Source organism: Siniperca chuatsi, linkage group LG10 (assembly GCF_020085105.1).
Source record: "Siniperca chuatsi isolate FFG_IHB_CAS linkage group LG10, ASM2008510v1, whole genome shotgun sequence".
NCBI classification, from domain to species: domain Eukaryota; kingdom Metazoa; phylum Chordata; class Actinopteri; order Centrarchiformes; family Sinipercidae; genus Siniperca; species Siniperca chuatsi.
The window spans coordinates 19286964-19302393 of NC_058051.1; the positions used below are offsets into that span (position 1 = coordinate 19286964).

General features: G+C 41.8%; 1 protein-coding gene across 2 annotated transcripts in view; it reads left to right on the top strand.

Moving 5' to 3' along the window:
• LOC122883029 overlaps window positions 1–15430 on the top strand; it is a 244426-nt gene that overhangs the window by 224383 nt on the left and 4613 nt on the right. Inside the window, exons 3-4 of one of the 2 annotated variants that reach the window (XR_006379535.1) lie at window positions 9450–9600; window positions 10139–10172. The gene's annotated coding sequence lies outside the window, so the exon portion shown is untranslated. Of the gene's footprint in view, window positions 1–9449; window positions 9601–10138; window positions 11629–15430 lie in introns of those variants that run through there. The other variant, XR_006379532.1, reaches the window with a different exon arrangement.

Sequence of the window (15430 nt, forward strand, 5' to 3'; positions counted from 1 at the left end):
TTACAACGTTCATATGGGCACATGACTATTGCTTTAAGACAGACTTGAAAAATTATGAACCCATCCTTTAAGGTGATTCCTTCAGACTGCTTGATTTGTCTGACCTGACCAAAACCCAAATTCATAATGATATAAAACACAGAAGACCAGAAAATCTTCACATTGGAGAAGTTGGGACCAGTGAACGTTTTTTTTTTCTTGATTATGAAAATTGTAGTTTTCTGTCAGTCGAATAATCGATTAACTGACTAATCATCTCAGCACTAGGCCATGTCAATGATCAAAAATAGATGACTGTCAAAGGTGACGCCCCGTCATTGTGACTTAACAAGCGCAGGCCTTCTTCCTTGACTTTACCACCAACCAGGCAGCCATGACAGCCCATGCATCACAGCATACTTATGGCAGCTCTACGTTGTATGAGCCTGTGTGTGTGTGAGGGTATATTATTACCGCTCAGCTCCAGGAGTGTGTGGGTGGAAGGCAGGACGCCGGACGAAGTGTGTAGGTGGCTGTTAACAGCGGCTTCGTCACCAATTATGACCGGGTGGTGACCTGTGGCACAGACCAGCGGGAGAGTGCAACAGTGGGGAACGCGACACAAGGCCTGGGGATGAAAATCATGCTGGTGATCTTTTTCAGGTTTCACATAGTTTGAATAGGTGAACACTATGTTATAAACAAATGGGGATACCACTGTATTTTAACTCTGTTTCATCTGCCGTGGTGCTTGTCTGTGGGTCTATAAGCACATTTAGGACACATGAGAGACACTCATGTGTTGCATGATAGGTTGAGGCGTTGACAGGAGGGAGACGCTGCTGCCTGAACATCAGGAGAGCAGCTGATGAGCTCCACTACAGAGACCCAATGAGCTCCATCACAAGAGTAATGATCACCAGAGCCTCAATGTGACAATAATTTCCTCTAACTTCATCAACACAATTTATGCCAGCAGGCCACCAAATGTTTTCAATATGTTCTGCATTATGATTGTGCTCTCAGCTAAAACTATAGTTACAGTAACAATAATAAAACATGGAAGCTCACTTTGATTCTGCTGGGCTACTCTACGCTGTGTGTCGTAACGCCTTAGCACCACGTCGTGGGCTCGATGCTAACATTGACTTATTACAAGGGAGCGTGCCGCCAAATCCATAATTAGACTCCTTTTGTTGCCCCCGTTGTTGTTGAAAATGTAATTATGAAAGATGAAACACAGCCTTCAATGAGATGGCTGTAAAATAGCATAATTAATATGGGCTTTTGCGAGAACAATCCCCGCTTTACGGGAGCCCCGCGTTGGCCGTGAAATTAATTAAGTGTGCCAGGATTTATGGCCTGTGCTCGGAAATGAAGAGAATTAATCGCAGGCCGAAGATGGATGGTTGCTGGAAAATGATGATGCCCAGGACCATGTGGGGGGAGGCATCTAACTGCTTTAGGGGGGAGCTCTTGGAGGGAAATAGAAGGTTTTGACACAATTACACACCCCCAGACAACAGCTGGGCCAGCGGTGGGATAGAGTACTTTTGGGCCAGCTTGGAGTTATGAGATTTTTTACACTTTCAACCCACCTGCACCTTTTCCCTGCACACTACATATGGTCCCAAGGTGGAGTTAGCTTTGGCAAAGTGGAGATTTCTTGGAGAGCAGATCAGTGTTTTTGTTGGCTGTTTTATTGCAGATTACTAATATCTCATTCTCTATATCCTCCTCTATCTGCTCTGCATTCAGACAGATGAAAAGAAACCATGTAATGGACACAATTATGACAATTATAGCATAAACACAATTATTGCCTTGACCAATCCAGAGCTAACAGTATGTGACAAGCAGAAAATGTGCACTAATGATTTAATGATATAATGAGTTATCCATTTTGCAATGACTTCACTACAACATGATACAAAAAACAGATTGAAGTCAGGAGACTTTCTTAGCTTCAGTTCCTCATAGTGTAAGATAATTTAAATCTAACCTGAGAAACATCATAATGAAATGATCATTGGTGTCTCTACATTCAATGTAGTGGTCATGACGACGTTTTTAGACTTTTCTTTTATTCCACAATAAGGTATATGGAGATTATTACACATGTAAGAAAACAAATTAAACAGAAATGAAATAACAATGACTCTTATTGCCCAGTAATTGAAGCAGCCATTATTACTTGTTTGATTGTTAACTTTGACCTCCTACCATGTCCTTAAACCCAAAACAAGTCCTGAAACACAACCTCCCAAACCGCCTACTGCCCCTCCACTGACTCGTGTGTATGTGTCTGCGTGTGTTATATATATATATATGTGTGTGTGTGTGTGTGTGTGTGTGTTGTAATAAGGGAAGGCTAATTACCCACCTCCCATGTCCCTGGACAGCGCCACAATGTCTGGGTTAGGTCTGTGTGTGGGATGGTTCATGGTGGTAATTAGCTTGATACACATACACTCGCAGACAAGATAAATGAAGGCTGGGTGGGTGTCTGTTGTTGGACAGTTGATTGGGCAGGTACTAGGGGAGTGTCTGGGGTCTCTAGAGCATGTCCGCTCTGATAATTACGTGTGTCCATGTGTGTGTGTATTTGTGCGCGCTCCTCCGCTGAGAAGTAGCTCTCAGCCCAAATTGCTGTCTCTTGTCTCATTGTCAGAGTGATTATGAAATATTGTTTAATTTACTGCGTGTTATAGTCTTGTGTGATTTTGATGAATCAGACCTTTTATTTCTTCATTTGCTTTATTGTCTGGTGGTTAGGTGTGTGTTTGTGTGCACAAGTGTTTTGAGTGTTGGTACCCATGTGAATAGAACTACAACATACAGTGATAGAAAACCACACTGATAGAAAAGTGTGTTTAATGTGTTGAAATATTAGATATATGGAAGCTCAGAGTAGAGGCTCTGTAAGAGATGCCTTGCTCAAAGGACCTGAACCATCACACAGGAATTAAGTGCAGTCTATACATTGTATACTATACAGCATATACTATACATGTATTTCTTTTGTCATGCAGCACATCATGACAAAAAATATTTGTTCAGTTTCTCGTTATAATGAGATACTTTCTTGTTTTTACAAGATCCTTGTCATGTTATAACAAGATATTTTTCATGTTATTATAACATATTTTCTCGTTATTAGTAGATGTCAAATTATTCTGTTTTTACAAGAAACCTCGTTTTTGTAACTTTCTTGTAATAACAACATATCACTTTATCTTAAATTGCAAAACTTTCTCGTTATTTCACAAAATCAACATATCTCATTAAAACAAACATTTCTCGTTATAACGTGATAAGTTGGAATGTTGTTATATATATATTTTTTTCGTCATAGTGGCAGCAATACACAGCCATAGGAATCATTTAGTATTTTGTCATTGACTTCATGTAAATACTGTATATAAGTTTTCAATTTAAAAGTTCTAGTTTTTATTTTCAGACCACTTCAGAACTTAAAAACACTTCAAGACTTTAAGTCTTTTGACTTAAAATGTTGAGTTGAATTAATGTACTTATGAGAGTTGACTCAGTAAATGAAGTTCCTAAAGAAACAACATCAGCGTATTAGCAGACTTCCCGGCATGCATTGTTTGGGCTTAAAAGTTTTGTAGTTTGAGGAAAACATATGTGATGGAAGCTTGCTGTGTCTCTTTAATACACGTTAAGATAAGCCATGTTTGTTTCTTTTCATAATAATGAAAACAACACTAACCACAAGTAGGTTAGTATAACACACAGTCTCTACCCCTGTACCCTGAAAATTTAATAAAGTCACAAGGAGCAGCCTCACATGTTGTCTTTGAACTAATCCTGGTACAAAGTGACTCCAGCAGCAGCAGCTGCAGCTGCAAGTTCTTCATGTCAAATAAAGAACTGATTCCTCAACCTGAGACAATGTAAATGTAAAACAAATGTGACTGTAATGTTTGTCAGTGACTGAACAGTTGTTGATTCAATGTAAGTTTTCATCTTAAGTTTATTGAACTTGTCTCAAGTTCAGTGAACTTACCTTAGTTTTCTTTGAGATTTTCCTATTTTCTATCCTACATAGATCTGTGCACGTGTTGGTGTGTGCGTAGAGATGGTGAGGAAGTTGTGAAGGACTTGCAGAACAGAAATAGACAGTGTACAAGAGTTTGTATAAACTAAGCCAGTGTAAGAGTGAGTTTGTGTGTGTGAGAGAGAGAGAAGGAGGTCTAGGCCCACTCTAATTGATTATACCGCTATCGACAGGGACCCAGAAAAACAGGCACTCACTTTCCTCTTGATTGAATTAAACACCTTTTATGGGGCAAATCGATGGGGCGGAGATGATAGAGGGGTGGGGGTTATGATATGTGGAGGTGAGATCTGTCTTTACTCTCTCACACATTCACTAACTCTCACACACACACACACACACACACACACACACACACACACACACACACACACAGCCTCCCACAGACAGGTGAAAGGTCTGATGCCATGTTGTAATTCAGGCAAATCAATGCTTTTAAAGCATTTAGCCATGCCTGGTGATGAAGTACAGTCAGAATAGGCCCACCAAGCAATATATGTCCCAGATCCAAATCAATCATGATTACAGGAGGGCCAGGCTAGGACAGTGCAGTGAGTGGAAGGAGGGATGACAGGACTCCATTCACTCCTTTTATAGGTTGATCAAAGATGAATAGTAAAAAGAGAATTTCATATCAGACGCCCACTGAAGAGAAATACAGAGGAGCATCTAGTCTGTAATTATATGTACTCAGGATGGTCATAGGCCTTTTCAACAGCAGTGACGTGTCATAGTAGGAAAAGCACAGGCTTCACTAATAACATTAACAATGGCTCTGTTCTAGTCAAGTGTCCCAGTAAACCATGACAGTGTGACAGGGAGCCAGCATGCACACTACCAGGACTCTGAAACTGAAGCAGCTAAATGGAATTCAGTTATAATTCTATTATTATTTACACCTCTGCTTTTCCTACTGTGACATGTCAAAATGTCTTCTGTGAAAAAGGCTATAGTCAGAAAAGACGTACTCACCAAAACATGTAATCAGACAAGCAGTTTCCCTTTAGCTTTGGCTTGTAAGCCACAAGGGAAACAGATTGCACTGATGCCAAAAAGCAGCAATACCACACCTCTCCGATCACCAATATCAGCCATGACAACAGACCCAGGAAAAGTGATCATCCCCACAAAACTGGCATAATCTATGCAAAACAGGAGGCCGATCATTTTAAAACTCTGCTGTCCTCTAATAAGTACACACTAATAGCCCTCCACCCCCGGCCTTGATTTTCATAGACCTCACATACAGAACAGTATGACCTCATGTGGCCGCAGGGATACCCCCTGCCCGCCCTAATCAGCTCCTCAGCTCAGACATAGTCCACTATGACTACATTACTCACCAACAGCACCCTACCACTGACCCCCACAAACCACCACGCTAACTCCGTAGTCTGGCTTGGCCAATCAACACTCTCTGTCAACATCGGCCAAACCAATTAAAGTGTCTAATGAGCGTCTTGTATAACACTAACACGGCCATTAAAGAGCATTTAAAGAGAGTACAGGGGTATCGGGTGGAGGGCTGCGGGTTATGGTGTCATGGCTTATTAGTATTCAAGCAGCGTTTGGTTTCCATTAAGGCAGCGTTCACGAGCGCCTCAGGTGTCTCGATGGATTCAATAGCGGTGATGTGATGATTCACGCATCCAGGACTTTATAAACAGCTCTTACACCGATGAGAACAATCTCCCCTCATAAAGAGCGCTTTCGATTTCATTTATGAATACGGAGATATGCAAGAAAGATATATAAATAAAGTGTATATGGAATGTGTTTGAGAAAACAGTGACTTGACAGTATTACACAGGCACTCAGTTTAATACCCAGCCATAATATTGCTGAGGGAACAGGCCCAAGGCGCTACTCTCTTTTATTAGTCATTCACTGGGATTATGGACACATTGCTTCCATTACCTAAGAGAGAGGAGCAGAAGCCCTGTCCCCCTGGGGATGGCCAAATAACTCTCTCTCACACACACACACACACACTCACACACACACAAAAACATTAACATACACTCTGTGGCTTAAATAGATTTGAGCTTCAGAGTGCACAAACGTACACACAAACATGCTCCATCATTAAGATGAACACAGGCTTCTATGGACCCTTTTTACCAGAAGGATAACAGAATCAATACTGCATATAAATAAATGGCAACTAAATAGATCCATTATAAAGTTGCTGAAAGACATTATATCATAAGACTTAGTAAATAACCTTTCTACCTGTACTTATTATTATTTTCATGTTTGAGTTGATCTGCTGTTAGATATCTGTGCCCTGTGCATGGATAGGTAGAGGTTACATGTCATCAGGTCACATGCACAGACTAAATCCACACATGCACTCGCACAGACACGTAGCTGGCCACACACACACACACGTTGGTTTTGTCAGCAGTGATGCGATGAGGCTGATGGATGACAGCAGGGAGAGAAAGGATGGACAGATTAATTTGTCTTAATGCAGGTGCACTGCGAGGTGGCGGGGCCCCACATCAGTGCATTACTATTACAGCCATGAACGCATGTATCAAAGTAAATCAATTATCAATCGATCAGATTCCTCAATTTGCATAAATCATACTGTTTTGAGCAGTGAGGCTCTCTCCCTCTTGTTTCAGACAGAGCAAGCATGCTCTTCACCTTCATCTTCAGTCTTTCAGTCCTCCTTCTCTTTACACAAGCCCTCCAACTTTGATGTGACATTGCTTACAAAAGAATATGATGTGCTCTGGGGACAGAGATCTGCAAAAGTCTATCATGTTATTCTCCATACTGAATATTTCACAAGTTGAGATAAACATGCCTCTGCTGGCTCTTGTCCATACTGATTTACAGCGGGAGCAAATGATAAATTACTTTAATTACTAGATTATCAAAATTACAATAAACAAATAGTTCCTTTGCAATAGTCCCATGACTGTAAAGCAGTGGTTCCTAACCTGGGGGCTAGGACCTCCCAAGGGGATGTGAGATTATATTTTTTAAAACATATTTTTGCATCACAAAATAATGTTTTTTCTTGCTTTTCTCACGACTTTGCATTATTGTTGTGGAATACTGGATAGCTTTACGTCTTATGGCCTTCATCCAAGAAGGGAACATCACTCTTGCAACTCATAGACATTTGCAAACTGTGACAAGGGGTTGCAATGTCATGTTGCTTCACACATCCCAAAAAGCTTGAGAAACACTGCTGTAGAGTGATCATGTGAGAGAGAAGTGTAGGAAAACAGCTAAGGAGAGAACAGAGTATAGATGGAGTGAGATGAGAGAAGGGGTTAATATGACATGTACCTGTATGATTTGAAAAAAGCCACACACTTCACTGGTACTTCATTTGTCTGTTCTGACTAGTAACTGTATGCTATTAAAGAGCTGGATCATGTTGTCATTCAGCAGTTCATAGATTCACAATCCCTCGCATTTTTACACTATAAACTAAAAGTTCTGTAAAATCCCTGAAGGCAGAAAGGAAATGCTGGTTTCTTTCGATGGCCCAATGAAATCATGAGCTGAAATTCATGTTCAAACATTTGTCATTTAATAGAGTCAAGATGCATGAGCAGGAAAACACAAGCGGGGGAAAGTAGCTGCCTGTTGACATCAATTCAGAGAATTAATGTGCCCCAACAAATCTTGTTTTTTTATTTCCGCCACTGCCTCCATTATGCGCTTTTAGTCATTAGGGCTGATACTTAATGATTGACACCCAGTTAAAGTGCACCTTCAGTGCATCGCTTATCATGACCTGCTCTCGTGCACCGCACACACGACTGTATGCGCTCGCACATATATTAATATTTACTCTCTTAAACACACAAACACATACAGCCATGCACCCACTCTCCTAAACCCCAACGTGGGCATAAATTTCTCCAGCTGTGACTTAAAAGACAAATAGCCAATAAAAGTGCCAGGGGTGTTCACACATGCGTTTCTGGCACAATCAAATCAATTTCCTCTAAGTAGCCATAAACATGTTCTCTTTTAAAAGGTGTGAGAGGGGTCCCATTATCCCCGGGCCCTCTGGCATGCTCCTCCACCCCAGAGGTCTCTCCATAGGGGTCAGCATCAAGGCCTAATCTGTCTCAGTCCGCCAGATCTATCTGTAGCTCTCAGACACAGAGAGATCAGGACCTCAGCCACGTCCGAGCCTTCTGATCACAAGACTACGTCCATTAATCAGTTAGCAGGCAGCACAGTGACAAAGAGATTGCTTAGCAGGAGGTTAGAGTCCAGGGAGTTACTCCGGTCCTGCTGCAGGGTCCAGGCTGTACTCCAGGCCTGTGGAGGTCTGCACGAGGGACCAGACAAGGGGCTCCGTTGTGGTCGATGTTATTATTCAACAATTGTTGTGACTGAGTTGTGATTTTACAGATTTACAGATAGAATTCTAAACTCTAAGATATTTGACCCCGTTACTTTTGTCCTTGCACCAGTGTTTGCTCCATTGTAATGCAGTTACTGTAGTGGCTTCAAGGGGGGTACTGAGACTACAATTACCCCGGTTGTCCTTCCCATGGTGAATGATTGTAATTGTAATTGACTATAACCACTTTTTGCATATAAACCCCATGTAAAACACTCATCCCCCACCTTTCAAATGCTCCTTGTCCCATCTTTTTCCTCCATCTTCACTGTCTGCTAAACCTTGGGCCTCCAGTTTACACTCATGGGAGCTGACACTCAGCTCCTACAAATCCAGTTAATATTCAGTGGCTCATTAAAGATTGATTGTGAGCTGTAAAGGGGGAAATCACACACATATAAGAGCACAAAATCCTGACCTTAGCTTGTAATTGGGCTTTATGGAGGAGATTTGGTCCTGATGCTCCCCTGGTACTTGTTAGTGAAGGTTAGGGATGTATAGGCCTGCAATGATGGGGAACATGGCCTGGCCCAGGTCGACTCGGACCTACCCAGGCTATAAACGCCAGGCCAGGGCAATCAGGTGCAGGATTGCTCCCCTGAGAGAGCAGTTCATTTCTACTGATGAAATATTTAGGAGTCTGAGCATGCCCTAAGAGACTAGAAGTAGCAAATCTTAGACATAGCCCTGTATATATGCTGGAAGGAGTAATCCCTGCACATCCCAGTTCAGGTGAGCTTTATTGATGTTTAAACTAATTACAGCTAACATTATGGCACATGTGTATTTTGCAATAATGTAAATGTTGCCACATTTTTATTTTATTTAAATAGTTTGTATTATTATAATTATTTTAACCAGTTTGTTATTTATAGGTTGATTATGTTCAAACTAAGTTTTCTGAGGCTGCTGTTTATTCTGTCTTTGTCTTTCCCTCTCACTCTCTCCCTTGCTCTCCTTCCCTCTCGCTATTTCTCTCTTTCTGCCTGACCCCCGTGACCCTCTCAGGTTCCCAGGAGTCCATGGCCTAGGCAACGCCACAAACACAATTTCCGTAATGTCATTTGCAGCATGGATGAAGGAGAGAAAGTCCTGCCTGTCAAAACCACCTCAACGCTAGAGCGAAGAAAACGCAACCCGACACATGACAGATTCTTAGGTTTGTACAAATGGACAGCTCCCCAACTCCCCTCCTTCTCACTTCAAACCTCTCACCTCTTCTCTCCGCCACCCAGTAGCACCTTATTCCTCTCTGCCCCTGCTCCTTTTTTATTTTTAAACCAACTACTCCCCCATTCACTCACCCACTCTCCAAATGTCTTGCCCTTACCCTTTCCCTTAAGAGTGTCACTCCCTCACTCTTCCCATGTCAAATGGGCAGAAATTACTGCATTATTAAGTGTGTGTGGAGGGCCGAGTCTCTTCAAATCTAATTAAATCAGGCTGTCACATGACTCCCACTCTTATGGACATGATGCACAAATATGGAGTCTTAAATGACGGAGAATTAGGCTAACCTATTTCTGCCTGCTTGTTTTATATTATTCTATAACTTAAACAATCTGTCTGTTAATGTGCACTGATATAGTATATAGAGTATATTATATGTATAAAAATGCACAGAAACAGAGCAAATTATTGCTGAGTATTTTTTCTGTATTTGCAATTTTCCCTTTTGATTTATCCCCTTTCTTCAGCCTTCACTTCCTCCCGCTGGCATCGTAAAGAAAGGTAGGACCCTCTCAATCATTGGTTCAATCAATGAAGATGATTGGACCAGTGAACAGGAACACATTGGGTTAACACCTCCAACCTGCTCCCCACCTGATGTGACCCGCAGCCACCCAAAGTGTGCTCACATCCCATTTGTCACTGCAGTTTTTCCAGGAACAGGGGGATAAGATTGAATGGGCCGCCATGGAAATATGATTTTCAGTACACATTGTTAACTCACCGGGGAGAGGCTTTTGCCAAATTCTATCAAAGTGTGCAACTGTGTATTAAATGACTATCAAAAGGCCAGCCATCATTTTTCATACCGTAACCATGGTGTGCCCCAGGACTTACCCCTCTACAATCACAAAGAAGGCTATTGCTATTGATCTGCTGTGAAAATGTGTCGACACCGGATATGACAGTGCTGCAGACTAACAGAGGCGAGACAGTTTTGAATATGATGTCATGATTAGTATATCAGAGGGCTGTATGGCGCGTGCAGAGGGCTGGGTTAATATAGCCACTTGCTCTATGTACAGATGGAGAGACCTCATAGTCACTTTCTTCCCACGCTATGGCCAAAAGTTTGGCGCTCTGCCACAGTGATCCATATGGAAGCAGGTGGGCGCGGGGCCATGAGTAGGCGAGAGGGGGTCCCAGTGGGCGGTGGGTCATGGATCTTGGGTTGACGAAACATCAGAGTCTCCCACAGCAGAGAATGGTGGCTGAATGTGGTCTTCAGTGTGTAGGAAGAGAGCTGGTTAAAGTTTAACCAGCCCCATCCTGTTCTCCACAACTCTCCATCAGCCAGCCAGAGCCGGGAGCCCCTACCCCCACTGACCCCCACCCTGTTATGGACAGAAGTGATGGATCGCCCCTGTCATTGTGCCCTGTGAGGGGAGCACTGCAAAGAGGGACCCGCACTCCCTGTTAATCTGACCCTCGAAGCCAGAGTGGACAACGCAACACATTATGACAACCACCCCCCTTCCAAAAAGCAAAAAGAGAACACATGGCATATAACTAAACTCACCCACCTACTGATGCGCCACGGCAGTCTCCTCTTTTCCTTTTTATTCAGCCTATTTTCACCCCCAGCCCCCATAAACCACGACTGGAATGCCTTAGAAGCTGGGTGCATTTGGTGAGGGGTATAACAAGAACAGAGAAAGTTGGACAGAAAGAGAAAAATGAGAGGTGGAGGAGAGAGACGGCGAGCAGCTGTGCGGAGTGACAGGATGCAGTGCAGATGACTAATGGTACTGGATGAACTCGTGATATTGACAAGTGATCAGTCATGTTCTGATGCCATCTCTGCCCCAAAGCATGTGTTCACTTGCACAGGCAAGTTGTAATGTTGCTGCTGTTTTTTTTTTGTCTTGATTGTAAGAAAAGGATACGTCAAACTGATGTCATGTAAAAAATAAACATTTGCTAAGTTACAAAGGGGCTTAGAGAGCAAATAAAACTATTCAACTTAAGAAGACAAAGTACTGTGTATTATATACAATCAACCTAGTTCATTTATATTAATTCATATTAATTATTTGTCCTTAAAATGGCAATTAAACAACTTTTTCCTAATTTACCAGGTTTGATGAAGCTTTCCAACCAAAACAGATACTATTATTGATAAGTGTTTTTTAAATTAATTGACATCATCATCAACAAAAGCAGCATTTTAATCTTAACACAAAATGTATCTCAAGGTAACAAAGCAAAATTATTAAATTTTTTTAAGACAAGTAAATAAAAAAACATAATGGCTTTAATATCCGAAGAGTAAGATGTCAAAGAATGTTCAGACAATGACAAAAGAAAGAAAATCATGCTAATTTGTAATGGTCCTCCCCTTGATTATTACATGTTTCCCTTGAGGTGAGCTGGCAAAGTTAATTTTACTGGTTTGTTAAGGGAACAGGATGTCAAGCCCTCACAAGGACATGTAATAGATCCATGCGAAGGACATGGGTCAAGTTTACCATTTGCAGGAAAGAAAAATCTTGAATCTATTTTCCTTGGTGCTGTGGCAGTGGGGTCAGATCTCCACCCATCTGGGTCTAAACTGGAGACACTGGGTGTCACTAGGTGACGGAGAGCGGCACCATACTGCCCGAGTCAGGGGACTTGATCACGGATGGACATGTGTGTGTGTGTGTGTGTGTGTGTGTGTGTGGATGTGTGTGTGGGTGGAGGGGTTGACACACACACGCGCTGCACCTTTCTCAGCTGACTCTGATAATATGTTTGCGTGGGACAAGTCCACCAAGACCCATCCATCAACCGGGTCCAAATACGCCCTGCGCCACTGTTGACATGGGGTTAACAACTTGACACTGACAGAGGTGGGCGAGGCCCGCGGCAGAATGGGTACTGAGACAGAGAGAGAGATGGATTGGACTGTGATCGACATTCAATTTGAATTATTGCAAATATTTCCATTTAGCTGAAAATTGAGTATATTATGAAGTGTACACGCTTCTGGACAAGTGAGAGTGATTTTCCAGAGGGTTGTACACAGAAACGGTTTGATCAAAACTGTTCGCAAACAAACTGTATCCATCTCCAGTGACTGCTCAATGCGGCAGAAGTGAAAACAAGCAGCGATGTATCTCCTCATGACCTTGTCCTTACTTCAGAGTATTGCTTTAGGACTAAATAGACAAGCTTGTCAAGCTGGCCGCCAGAGATGAGTTATGTTGGAATTGTTCATGAAGACATTAAACTTCCTTCCTTTCAGTAATCACTGTGCATTATTACACATTAAACATGCACTAATGTACAAGTCATCAATTCTGTGGTAAGACAACAACCAGAAAGTGATTAAAAACTTTTAGGGAGCATTGATTTAAAAACTACTTTGTGGGCTACGTGGAAAAAAAACACTAGCTGTACATATAGTTGTAAATCAGGGCTGACGAACAGGTCAGGATGCCAGGAAAATTCCTGTCCAATAGAGGCTGAAAATGTAAAGTAAATTTCTGAGTGGCTGTGGCAAGGATGCAGGTGGAGGAAAGCGCAAGGGAAATGTAGCGTAATCTCAGCCTCAGCCACGTTATCGGCTGGGCTTTTTAACACAGGGGCCAATTTAATTGCACTTAAAGCAGAATGGCAGAACATCAATCTTGATGAGTGGATCTGCATCACAGTTCTCCCAGGCCAATCTATCACTATCTATGCCTCTGGGTAGCCTCCCCCCAACACTAACACACTCATACCATGCCCATACTCCCTTGCCGTCCCATCTGCACATTCCCATCATGCTCTTTTATTTCATTTATATATCTATTGTTTGAATGTTGTAACCTTTCCATCCAATCCATAATAAGCAAAACAGTATTCCTACATTAGAGCTAAAGTTTATTTATCTTTAAAGATAAGTCTGGTGATGTTCTATACTTCTGTTATTGTCAGCAAACCCCATGAAAAGACTAAAACAACAATTCTTTAGTCCGTCACTAAATACTTTCTCTCTGACTTCTTTCTGTGGCCCAAGCCCACTGCTTACTACTGAGGACATAATTCTTTAAAAATGGGTCACAATATATACTTTCATTTAAAAGAAAGGTTAAATAATTTCTTGAAACAGCTGGTCACTGTAGTTTTTTGCAAATGTTATTCAAACCGGAGTAAATTGTGTATTTGCTGGGGATTATGTTCAGTGGCGGATTTGTTGCGCTAGTGAGTATTTACAGCACCAGGATAGTGTATGTTGCATCGACTCAAAATAAACGACAGGGCATGAATATTTATTGTAATGATGGAACGTGTCACCTAGTTCAACAGTGTGGCACTTTAATGTGTTTTGAACAATTTCTGGACAACAATGGAGGTCTACGGCACAGAGGAATAAGCTACATCAGGCTTTGCTACACCGGCAATACTCGTTAGTGGGATCAATTCATTGTTGGTTTTGGCATTTCCACAGGATTTGTTGACAATAAGAAAAATACTGAATATCACCATTGATACACTCCATGCCCTGTAGGAAATAGAGCCTTGTAATGTCACAGCATCATGTGAAAACCTGCCTAGAAATGTCACAGATGTCACATTTACTCCTCTTTAGAAATCAACAGACTGCCGTTTGCCATGAAGGCTGGTCAACACACAGCACTGCTGTTCACTGTGTAGAATCAGTGATTAACCAACTCATGCCAAATGTTTCTTGCAGGTTTTTTTTTTTTAAGTGTTCTGATTACTATTTTAGATTAGTACAACATTTTATTAGCATACAGCACTAAACAATGTCAATTAAAAGCCACATTTTCACATTTACTGCTGAAGTAAATGTAGGGGAAATAGATACACGCATTAGGGCTTAAGCCAATAGTTCTGTGGTTAGAGAACAGTAACTACCTCCTGTGCCATAAGCATCTTGAACTCTTAGTGGCCATGGAACACTTAAATACAGAGAGTACTGGCTTCATCAAGGCCATAAAGCATAAAGAGGACTTATCTAGAGTTGAAAGCTAGGGATCGAGCCTATAGAGGAGTAATGATCCCTTAATGTGGTGGCCTCTCTCTCTCAACCTCTGGCACTCTTTCTGTCCCCTTCACTCCTCCCACTCCCAACTGCTACATTAGCAGGGATAATAAATGAGACTCTGGCATCACAAGCATAAACTTTTTATGACCCACCTAACCAGCCTTATCAAATGTGGAAGTGATTACTCTGCCAGGTGACAGATGGAGAGATGGATGGACAGGAGTGAAGGAAGGGATGGAATGCAAGGAGGGGGGAAAATGCAGATGCATTTCTAGTGGAAATAAATAATTATTTCATATTTTGTACACGAAGGAATGATGAGTGTGGAAAAGTAGGAAGAGGAAGTGTTAAAATAAAGGATGGGGAATAAAAAATTAGAGTAGAATGAGGGAGGTGAGGAGTGGGAGGATGGGAGTGTCTTGAGTGCTGCTCTGGGTAGCTGCTCTGAATGGGCTGATAAGATAGAGTGGACAGGCTGTATGGGCCCAGTGAAAGGCGCCTTTCTCTTCTACATGATAACTTTGATCCCTCCTGTTTCCACACACCAGTCAGCAATACTGTTAAGCAGCAGTTGGTTAATACTTTAACCGAGTCCTGGTATAGAGACGAAGGGAGGAGGTACTCCAAGTCCCCCCTCTCTTTACTCTGACAGTAGTTTATCCTGATATCTCTAGAATGTCCAATTTACTATTTGTACTATTTACTATTTACTGTATGCTATTAAAATAATTCAGTTTTAAGAGTCCAAGGGAGCTACATTGTCATTGAAAAAAAAAATATATAT